Source organism: Mirounga angustirostris, unplaced genomic scaffold (assembly GCF_029215605.1).
Source record: "Mirounga angustirostris isolate CCGP_5_RB_7025 unplaced genomic scaffold, mMirAng1.0.hap1 SCAF_8, whole genome shotgun sequence".
In the NCBI taxonomy this organism is placed as follows: domain Eukaryota; kingdom Metazoa; phylum Chordata; class Mammalia; order Carnivora; family Phocidae; genus Mirounga; species Mirounga angustirostris.
The window spans coordinates 116,396,211-116,407,718 of record NW_026991716.1 but is presented as its reverse complement, the minus strand read 5'-3'; the positions used below and the strand labels follow the sequence as shown (position 1 = coordinate 116,407,718).

The following is an 11,508-nucleotide window of genomic DNA, read 5'->3' as shown; positions in this document are numbered from 1 at the left end:
TCTGAAATGGAAGTCAGAGGGAGAAAGAGGAAAAAACCCTCAGACAACTGCAGTTAGTAGCGGGGTTATTCTATTGGCCTGATTCTCCGACAGTCTCCTATTCATATATGAATATGCATCTTCCCGGATGACGTCAACAGTGACCTTTTAATGTATTATTATTTTTTTAATTCTGTGTGTCATGAATCCAGTAGAGTCTTAGAACACAGGCATTATTTTATTCTGATACAGTGTTTCCAGGACTTGGCTAAACAATGGACTGGGCATTGTTTCTTTATTCAGAACACAGAAGGAAATGGGAAAAGTTAGATTATCAGGTGCCTTGCTTCTTCTAAAATCATTCACCTTCAAGAAGGAGATGAAGTCAAATACTAACAGAGGAACTGTGGAACGAAGAGAGGAATGAAACCTTTAGGTCCCTAAACCAGGAGAAGCTGTGGAGTGTTACCCCATTGCCAGTGTGCCTGTCTTCCCCATCTTCCAATTCTGTTCCTCTCTCAAAGCACAGCTTATGTCTCACCTGCTGCTTGGCAATTTTTGGGAATGGTCTGGAACCTCTTTATCGGTGTACCTGTGTAGCCTTGATCATGTGATCGTGCTCCATCCTTCTGAATCCATTTGAACACTTGGAATATTTGCTTTGTTCTTGAAGTGGCATATACTAGATGCTTGAAGAAAACATTCACAGTGTTCTCCTGGCCAAGACCACCAAACATCTACCTGTAGGTGAGCAAGACCAGTTAATTGCCGTAAGGGAGGACACACACCATGCGGGACTGTGAAGGTGCTAGAAGTGATGAATTATAGGGTCTGCGCTGGTGTTAGGTGATTTGGGCGAGGGTTTAAGGGAAGTGGGGATTAAATACTGTCAGGAAGTGGGGATGATTCTATGATTGGATATTTTCCCACATCTTATCTACAAGGAAGGAAGACTAGCTTGAGGCTAAAACTGTAATTGATAAGGCAGCAGTAATTCTTATTAGTCAGGGTGTGTGGGGGGTGGTTTGGGGGTCATTTTTGTTTGTGTTTTCATGTTTAGACGCTGTTATGGAGTGGTCTTGTCTCTGTCCTGATCCACCATGGTCACAGAATGGCCTTGCCTAGTGTAGATGTTCCATCCAGCAGAAGAATACAGGGCCCAGCTGTGAGCTTCAGGCAGGCTCCCACTGTCAGAGACTGCACTGCTCTTTCTCAGTTGAATTGAATTGATTTTCAGCAGCATTATATTTTTATCAAAGATTCCTATTTCATACCCCGGGTGGGTGGAAGGCATCCCAAGAGAGAGGACCTCTGAGCTTTAATCTCTGATCTTCCCTTTCTTACTTACACTGAAGACATTGTATAATTTCTTTTCAAGACTGCCTTTTGATGTATGGAGGGGGTTGCACTGAATTTCAAGGGAGTGTCCTAATTCTTTCCCTTAACTGGAATCTCATGGTAAGGATCAAAACCTGATTTCTTCTTTATGCTAATGGGGTGCTGGAAGCTAGCCCTCAGTTTGCTTATCCCATTCTCTAGAGGGACTAGGTTACAGCAAGGATCTGCGGAAGGGGGAAGATGAATCCTACTACACAATACAGCCTTCTATGCTTGAGGGTTGCTTTCTGTACCCATCCAGCACGGCCAACTCATGCCACCTAAAACTGTCTGGAATGGGTGAAGATTAGCATGGATCCATGTGACCTAATCACACCTGTAACATTTGTTTGGTAATTTGCTTGTGATGGATACTGACTTCTGAGCAGTGGTTCATAATCCTGGCTGTTCAGCAGAATCAAAGGGGAGCTTTGAAAAAGAGATCTTGGTTTAATTGGTGGGTGTGGGGCCCAAGCAACTCACTAGCTAGCTAGGGATCCAAAACAACAGCAACCATCACAAAAGTCTCCCAGGGTGATTCTAACAAGATTCATTGTTAGAACTAAGGCTCCTTTATCCTGAGTTGATAGTGTGCACTATCCTTTGAGGAGGTCAAGAGAGATTTGTAACTCTAGGTATCCAGGCTTGGAAGCACTGGTCTTGGAAGAGTGACAACTTGTTCGCTTGGGCCAACGCCCTAAACGCCACTGGCTCTTGGAAAATCGGGATTAGGCTAAGGGCCCAAGTGAAGAACGAATCGTCTTATTAGAACAAACCAGAACTGCTTTCTACAAGGCTGTGGTGAGTTAAAATAATTCTGCTTCCTTGGTCATCCCCCCTGCCTATAAACAGGATGCGGGAGCTGCAACAGTAAAAAACGGGAGCGCCAGTGACTGGCGCTGGGTTGACAAGCAGACACATAAACAGAGTCTTGGAGGAAACTGTGTTTACAGCAGCTGAAAGGGAAGCCCTAACCTCTGAAGTGACCGGGGGACTTTGGTGCCTATAAATAGTCAGGTTATTCCCAACATTCGATAATAACTCCTCATCAATAACTTTCTTACAATCTTATGGATTGGAGATTAATCATTGGTTTGACCCCCGTTCAGTTCTCTGTTGTGCTTAGAGTTTCTGCAATAACATTACAGATGAAGCCATATGACTTCCCAGTTTATAAATAGCAGTGTGTTTCCAATGACTGACTTCCAACACCTAAACTCTAAAGGAGCATGTGACTGGGAGTGCAAATGTTAACTCATATAACTCCACCTCCTTTGCGAAGGCCAGCATAAAAGGCCCTTAAAAGTGTTCCTGTGTGGGGCACCTGGGTAGCTCAGTCGGTTAAGCGTCTGCCTTTGACTCGGGTCATGATCTCGGGGTCCTGGGATCGAGCCCCGCGTTGGGCTCCCTGCTCAGCGGGGAGCCTGCTTCTCCCTCCCACTCTCCCTCTGCCTCTTCCACCCTCCACCTTGCTCTCTCTCTCTCAAATAAGTGGATAAAATCTTAAAAAAAAAAAAAAAGTGTCCCTGTGTAACTGATGGTAGTGATTACCCCAGAGAAATGGATTATATTTGTTGCAGAGGAAAGCATAGACTGAGCAATGTCATCTGGCACATATACATATGGATAGATAGATGTATCTATCTACTGTACTTGTTGAAAAATAAACATGTGTGGATTGACTGATGTGTTGTATACATAGAAAGTTGTTGGACTCATAGCTCATTATGTTAATAAGTTGGGTTCCTGGGATACATAACCACCTTCCATTACATTCTAAAGGGAGGTATTAAGAATTTTATTTTAGTGGAAATATGCTATAGGATGTCCCAAATTTCAAAGGTATTAACTTTCATTTTGGGGGGGGGGAAAAGGTAATATAATTGAGTGGTTAAGATTGACGAGTCTGGAGCCAGACCTCTTGGGTTTAAATACTCACTCCATCACGTAGTGGCTCTGTGTGACCTGGGGCACATGACTTACCATCTCTGTACCTCACCCCATCTGTGAAACAGGATGGTAACGACACTCATGGTACTGTGAGGATGGGATGATTTGATATAATCAAACATCTGGAACAGTACCTGGCACAGTGAGCACTGATAAATAGTGGGTGCTTAGATTCTTGGTCTTTCCAGAGAGAGTTGAATAGTATGAAATGGATTTCGATTGAGCAAGAAACTTGCTGAAACAATCTCTGTTTCTTGAACATATTTTTCTGAAATGACACCTGGCTCAGGGTCAGTGAAATTGTATGCTAAGTACCTGTTCTAAAGAATGGGACTCAGGGGACCCCTGAGACTAGGCCTGTTTGCTTTCCTGTCCGTTTACCTTGTAATTCCTGTGACTTTTGAAGGGGAACAATAATTTCTTTGAACAGAAATCTCTGTTTCCATCTCAAGATGGAAAAAAAAAAGCCCCAAATCTAGTTACAATAATTTCAGAAAGATTTTCCTTTATATTTGTGATTACCGGCGAATTATATTGAATTTTCTGTTGTAGAAGGTGTTTTCATTGGCATGGAGGACGCTGAGGGACAGAGAGGACATCTGTAGTCAATATCACACACTTCTTGTCATCTGCATGGCTTCATAAGTTTGACTTCTTGGACTGTCTACTCAAAGTGCCCAGGTGAGGCAAAGCTCACTTATGGACCTTTCTGGAAAGCAGGCCTTACCAGGAGCTCTTTAGGGGCTCTGTGAGTGCCAGTGGCCCAGCTGGATGCTCACAGGTTTGCAGTTGCTAAGCACCAAAAGTGACAAGAGGAAATCATTACCAGGACACAATCCATGGACCCCAAGAGACTGTGGGGAATGTTTCCACACTGAAGCAGTCTGCTGATCTTTCTTAATAAAGGAAATTAAACTGATTAATGATGATCCATGAGCTTGGATGCTAGAGAGTAAATGGAAAAGATTTTAATGACATTTGTGGGTTCATATCTGAGGAGGCAGGATAATTAGTTCCATTTTGATTGCCTTTAAGTGACATGGCCGTGGAGTTGAAACTGGAAGGTCCCATTAGTTAGTGCCCATTGTCTAAATAATAATAACAACAAAACCGAAAATGAGTTTTTACTGTGTATTTATCACACCCTGGCATGGTGCTGTGCTTAACCTATTAGGTATTACTCACTTAATCCTCACAGCAAGCCCATAAATAATCACTATCAACTCAGGGTCTCAGAGCGTGGGTGGTAGGATATTCCAAGCAGAGGGAGCGCTGCTGGGATTTACTCAAAGGCATAAGATGATTTAGAGATCACAAAATCTGGATGAAATCCAGGTGTTCTGACCCTCTGTCTCATGATCTGGCATTTCTCCAATTAAAGAGTTTCAAAACCAGAAAAGGCGAATAACTCCTGAATATGGAAGTATTTTTATGTAAGGCTAAGCCTGTTCATCTATTTATTTAGTGCCCTTCCCTGAAACTACCATTTTCTGTCAGTGTATTAAATGCACACAATCTAATTCAAAGGTTTTTTGAAACAAGACAAAAAGATTAGCTTGCTACATGGCTGTGTGCTAATCCCTGAAATTGTGGGGGGGCTTTCTCTTCACAGGAACTATATCCTGTGAAGAAAAGATTTACATAATCTCTAATACTGCCTTGCAGTCCTGAGTGAATTACATTTTTCCATTATAGTTCTTGCTCCCCCACATTCTCGCCCTGACCCTGAAAAAATAGCCTAATTTTCTACCAAGAAAAGGAGGCCATTAGTTTGTGTCTGGAAACAGTGAAGGAATTACTGAGCTATTTACAAGCTCTGCACATGTGGAATCAATCTTATTTTCCATTGGATGGTTCAAAAATGTATTCAAATTATGCAGTTTTGAAATGCTAAACTCTGGAATTTATTTCTTAATAGAAAGCTTTTTAGGATGGTGTGCCTAATAAATATCCTTTTTAGTGAATTTGAATAACAAATTGTTTATAAGAATACATAAGCCGTCTCAATTTATGTTTTATTCCTGTTTCCTGAAGGTCAGTGCAGGTCTGGTGATGTGTATTACTGCTCCCTCCCTGCTGGGGAGGTAATGACTACAAAAAATTAAAAGAAAATCAGGGTAAGGACATTTCCCTCCATTTCATTAGGCTCCTATTTTGATATTTGCACATGCATTGGAAGTCATAACTAGTCATAATCTGATTTCCGTGCTAGGTTTTTCTTAAAGAATATGACACTCCTTAAGTACATTTGGGTTTTTCAATGAGACCTTTGAAGCAATAAACTAAAGGGAAGAAAATGGTTAACATAGAATGGGCTATCTCTAAGAGCTCTTGAGATGAAATACTGCAAAATCTGGTTTAGTTGGGTTAAAATATGTAGATTTTTTAAAGTGAATGAAATGCAAAATGAGATTTCAGTTATGTGCTGAACAAGATCCATATTCCTGGCCCAGTATAAACTTTCCCCATGTGTTTGTAATAACGAGGCCGGAGGTATGAAAGAGACATAAAGGTTGTTGCACGAAATTACTATGAGAATAACAATCTGCATTCCTGCACAGTACCCTCGCATATGTAATTTCTTTTGATCTTTGTAGTAGTGTCACAATTAGGTATTATTATCTCTATTTTACAAATTAGGAAGCTCAGAGAGAATGCAGAGAATAATAGAAACAGCACAGGGAAGATAGCATGATCCACTTAATGGAAAGAGAACAGTCTTTGGGATCGGAGCAACAGAGCGAAAATCCCAGCTCCACCTCTTCCTGCCTTGATTAGCTGTGGATACATTGTTTAGCCTATTTAAGTCTTATCTGTAAAATGGGATCATTCTATCTATCTCACAGAACTGCGACGAGCACCAAAGGCAGTAATGTATTTGGAAGGACCCACCCTGTCCCGGTTTAGCTGTTTTCTGGCAGATAGGAGTCTCGAAGCCTGGGAGACTCCAAACCCAGTGCTTCACGAGTCTGGGGCTGAGATCTCTTTTCTGCCGTTCATGACATGGAGACACGCTTTCCTGAGCCCTGTTCCCAAAGCCACAGGAAGCCCCTGCCCAGCGAGGAGCCAAAGTGACCTCTACTCCGGGTAAGAACCACCACCTTCTCGATGCCTTCCCGCATCTGGATCTAGCCATTATTATCCCGAGTAGTAAAAGATCTAGAAATGTCTATGGACAGTAAGAATTACATGGCCCTGCTGCTTATATTTTACAAGCTTTGCTTTTTCGTACTTTGTGGGTACATGTGTTCACCAGCTGTAAGAAACTGCTCTAGCCACGTACAGATTCTTACCGCCCCCAACCGGGGTTCACTGGTCTCCCCCGGCCTCCCCCGGCCTCCCCCGCGCGGGCGGTTAGGGCTACGTTCGTTTGTGACGTGCGGCGTACGTAGAGCTTTAGGGCGCTGGCTACGCCCATCCGACGTCTGCAAGTGAAGACGGCGACCGGCGCTGGTTACGTTCGCTTCGCAAAGGCAGAAGTGGAGGAGCAGGGCGGGACACGGTTTGCGCGAAGTCACACAGAAGCCCAGGACGAAGTGGGAACGGGAGCCCACGGTGTGGACGTCTTGTCCACTTCCCTTCCTCGGCGAGCGAGCCTCATCCGGGCACCTCCTGGGCGTGCAGCGGCATCTTGACTCTTCGGCACGCTCGCAAGTCTATTTTCCAGGGACCCCACCTGCGTGGGCCCCCGCCCACCCCCCAGACAACTTATATTTAGCTCTGAAGACCAGGGTTTGCTTGATCTAGACCGAAATCAAAGGGGAGGCCAGACTGCTGGGGCCTGGAAAGGGGAGGAAGAACCAAAAGAAGTGGCTGTGTAGAAACTACAGGAAAGTCTCTGACCTTGAGGTCCTCAGAGAGAAGGCGTTCTAACCCTGATGATGACAGAGTTGAAATAAAATATAAATGCTTCCAAATATCTGTTGCCAGGAAGCAGATGACATGCTAAATTACATTGCAGATTGACTACTTAATTCAGCGATTTCCTGAGTCAGGAGTTGCCAGAAGAGCCATTTTGTCCTTTCTGGCAAAAAAGCCGCTGGGATTGCTGTCTCCAGTCCTCTTTCCTGTGCTTCCTGCGTAGGAAGGCCTGTTTCCTGCAGAGAGATGCCTGATCAGACAGCACTATTTTAGTAGGCTGGGGACTAGGTAGCAAGTGAGGTCTTTCATCTGATACTTATTTGTGGCCGGCGTGAATGTCAGGCACATTGAAGAAGTACAGATCCTTTTAGAAAATGTAAAAGAGTGAATCAAAAGCAAATGAGACCCAGTAAAGGTTCAAGAAGCTGCATGGCCACATTTTCAACTGTTTGGTTTGATTTGATTTGTTTTTGAAATTTTTAAATTTCTGTACAGCTGACGCACAATGTTACATTAGTGTCAGGGGGTACAACGTAGTGATTCAACATCTCTGTATGACCATTGTACTATGCTCACAGCCAGTGTTCATCTGTCTGACTTTAAGTGTTTTGGGATGCCTGCTTTATTTTTTTGTGTAGATGACTTTGTTTTAGTTTTAGGTTGCCTTTTTTTTTCTTTAAGATTTATTTATTTTAGAGAGAGAGAGTGGGGGTAGGGCCAGAGGGAGTGGAGAGAGTCCCAAGCCGACTCTGCGCTGAGGGAGCAGCCTGGCCTGGGACTTGATCCCATGACCCTTGAGATTGTGACCTGAGCTGAAACCAAGAATCGGACACTTCACTGACTGAGCCACCCAGGTGCCCCAATCTTTTTTTTTTTTTTAAGATTTTATCCATTCATCTGAAGCGAGAGAGAAGAGAGTGCACGAGCAGGAGGCAGAGGGAGAGGGAGCAGGCCTCCCGCCGAGCAGGGAGCCAGATGCGAGGCTTGATCCCAGGACCCCGGGACCATGACCTGAGCCGAAGGCAGATGCCTAACCGACTGAGCCACCCAGGCGCCCCCAAGTGCTCCACTCTTGTTTTAGTCTTAATGCAGTTCTTCAGAACTGAATTTTGAGCCATGGGGTTAATATTTGTGCTGCTAAGGGGTCTGCTGTTGGTGAGGAATGACTTCGAGAAGACAGCCTACCAGGAGACTAGAGCTTTAGGGCTTGCCCCGAGCCAGAGGGGGACTTACAGAATCTGATGGATGAGCTGTTTGTATCCTGGCTTGTAACAGCTGGTCTGGGTTCTTTGAGCCACTGTACCTTCACCTTGTCTCTAAAGGATGTAAAATGGCTGAATAAGATGCACATAATTCAGCAAAGCTAAAGAAATACAAAGGTCAGAATATTTAGACAAAAGCAAAGTAAGGGTTGGAAGCAAATTGGAACCACAAATGAATTTGTTCACAAAACATAGAGAGTGAAGCTTTATTTCTTCTAATAACTTGTTTGGCATCGATTCCACCTGACCTTGTGTTACTACTGTGTACGTGCCTTGACCACTTAATTAGATCGTTAATTACTCAAGGGCAAGGCCTCTGTCTTGGGCTCCTTGAATTCCATGTCTTATTCAGAGCCTTGCTTGTCATCTGTGCTGCTGAAATATTTGTTAGTATTGATGGTGGCGATTGCGTTTCTTTTCATCCCCAAGGCGCTATATTGGAACCCCCAATATTGCAATGTCATTAAACACATTGGCAATTATTTTGAGAGTTATTTTGGATCACAGAGCATCAATTGCCTTTAAGCAAATTTGGGGTCATTTTGTTGAAGTTTCTAATTTCTGTTTTTTAGGTTTCACTCCAGCATCTGGGTGTTGGACGGAAAGCTTCCTGTCATTAAATGTTTGTGCAAAAGAAAATGTCCATTGACCATGGAGTGTTGTAGAAGGGATTCCTTCCCTGCAGAGGGAGTGACTTGTTGAATCTACTCATTTTGTAATTTCATATTTTACCACAACAATGATTTTGCAATTGAAGTGCTACAGTTTATTCTCAGATTTTGTATTTATGTAATTCTAAAGAAAAGAATGTAAAATAAATACTAGATAGATAGCTTTACAGTTTCTGCCCTTGACTTTTTGGGTACTGTCTTCCAGTGTGAGGATTATATAGGTCTGAGGGGTCTCTGGATATATCATCAGCCAGTCTGGGATTTGTTGTCACCTTTTCAAAAGCATGCCAAAAAAAAAAAAAGAGAGAGAGAAAATCTGAAGCTTTCCCTTTGGCTTTTTTCTGATTGCACTGATGAAAAGGTCAAGGAGAAAGAAGTCAGAGAAATTAACTAAAATGAGATTTTAGTAATATTTTTATTAAAACATGCTAGTCCACTCCATTAATATAGGTAATGAATAACTAGTTCTAGTATATATCAATAATTGATAATTAGTGCATAAAATCTCTAAACAAAATGAACTCACCTTATAAATATGGCATGAATATAAATTTTATTCTGTCTTAATCTGCATTTTGAGCCTCTTTCTCGGTGAATCAAAGTAGTCTAGAAATAGATCGTATCATAAAAGATCATCTAGTATATATAAAGATGACATCCCAAATCACTTTGAGGAATATTCAAAAAAATGACGTCAGGACAGTTGGTTAATTATTTGAATAAAAATCCTGCTAGATTCTCATGTAATATACATAAAATAGATCAAGGTAGATAAAATAGCTATACACTAAAATAAAACTATTAAGGAGCTGAAAGAAAATACAGGTTCTTACTTGTTTGATCTCATGGAAATAAGCTTTCTAAGGGAAAAAAAAAAGAAACCTCAAAGGGAAGATTGTTACATTTGACGACATAAAGAACCTTTAGAACCTTTGTGTGTCTGTAAAAAATATTAATTGACTTTTAATAGCAGAAAGGCATTTAATATTGGCAGCATATACAACAGACTATGTTACCATCATTATATAAAATACTCTTATAAATCAAATACAAAAAATAGGACAATACCGATATATTGAGTAAAGCTATTAAACAGTTAACTGAAAAAAAAAATGCACACATGACTAATAAACATCACAAATTCAATCTTTACTCACCAGAGAAATGCAAAAAAAAAAAATTGGTGATATCATTTTTCTCCTATCAAATTATAAGAAAGTTAAAAATTATGATGCTCTGTGTTGTGAGGCACTTTATTCACAGCTGGTAGGGATATAAATAAATATTGCTTTCTGGAGGAATATTTAGAATATATATTTTAAAAGCCTTAAAAATTTGTGCTTTGATCCAGAAATTCTCTTTCTAAGAATATATCCAAAGGAAATAATAAGCGATGTATACAATGATTTAGGCGCAAGTATATTCATTGTGCACTGTGTCTTATAATATTGGGAAAACAACAAAGATTCAACAATAGGAAAATAATTAAATAAAATGTGATAGATCGTATCATGGCCTATTTATTATGCACTCTTTAGGAGTTGTGTTCCTAAGAATAATGACAAAATGAAATGCTAATAATACATTCTTAAGTTAAAGAAAAAGCAGGATACAAAACAATGTGATCTGAATATTAGAGGGGGTGGAAAGCACAGGAAAGCAAGAAAAAAGAACGTGTGTGTGTATAAATTAAGAAAAAACAAAAATAACAACAGGAATAAAAGAAACCAGAAGATAACTATAGGTTTTTTTTTTCTTCCATGCTGAGGGATAATGGATATTTTTAATATTTTAATTTATACTTCTCCCAGTATTTGAAATTTTTATTTTTATAGGCAGAAATAAATCTCACAGTAAATATTTCTTTTTTGTTTGTTTGTTTTGTTTTTGTTAGGAGCACATGGAAACAAATTTTTAGGTGCTGTGGGCGATAAGCTTTCCCAGGGTAGGGTATTGCTATCCCATGACAAACAGGGCTTATCTGTTCTTTCCAGTCAGGACACCAAGAGAGTTTCTGTTCAAATACTTCTCCTAAACAATACATTCAACTTAGTGGTTTATAAGGTCAATAAAAGGGTTGGTTAAAAAATGAACCATGTGAAAACTGAAGCATGGCCAGTGACTAGAGAATGACTATTCCACAATGGGTCTTTTATTCTGTAGACCTTGTTCTCTGTTACTCTGGCTCTTCTCTCACTCATAGTGCAGCGTAATGAGGTAAGTTGGATGGACTCTTGCATTCACACCCTCTGAGCATGCCTGTCCATGGGTGGGTCCATTTCCATGATTGTCAGGGACAGAAGTCTCCTTATGGAGAGCTCATCCAATAGAAATTGCTGCTCAGCACAGCAAGCTTGGCTAGTGTCCTCAGTGTGTATTAATTATTGATCAAAGAGGTCTTTTATTCC

General features: G+C 41.2%; 1 long non-coding RNA gene across 4 annotated transcripts; it reads left to right on the top strand.

Moving 5' to 3' along the window:
• Nucleotides 1-212: 212 nt before the first annotated feature.
• On the top strand, nucleotides 213-11,244 carry LOC123837193 (uncharacterized). Of its 4 annotated transcripts, XR_010413768.1 has the most exons (7): nucleotides 213-726; nucleotides 1,358-1,437; nucleotides 1,992-2,157; nucleotides 3,859-3,987; nucleotides 5,341-5,423; nucleotides 6,153-6,393; nucleotides 9,002-11,244. It is a non-coding gene; the product is annotated as an uncharacterized LOC123837193 (long non-coding RNA). The 4 variants fall into 4 exon arrangements; XR_006789163.3 differs by lacking the exon at nucleotides 1,358-1,437; XR_010413770.1 differs by lacking the exon at nucleotides 5,341-5,423.
• The last annotated feature ends 264 nt before the right edge of the window (nucleotides 11,245-11,508 follow it).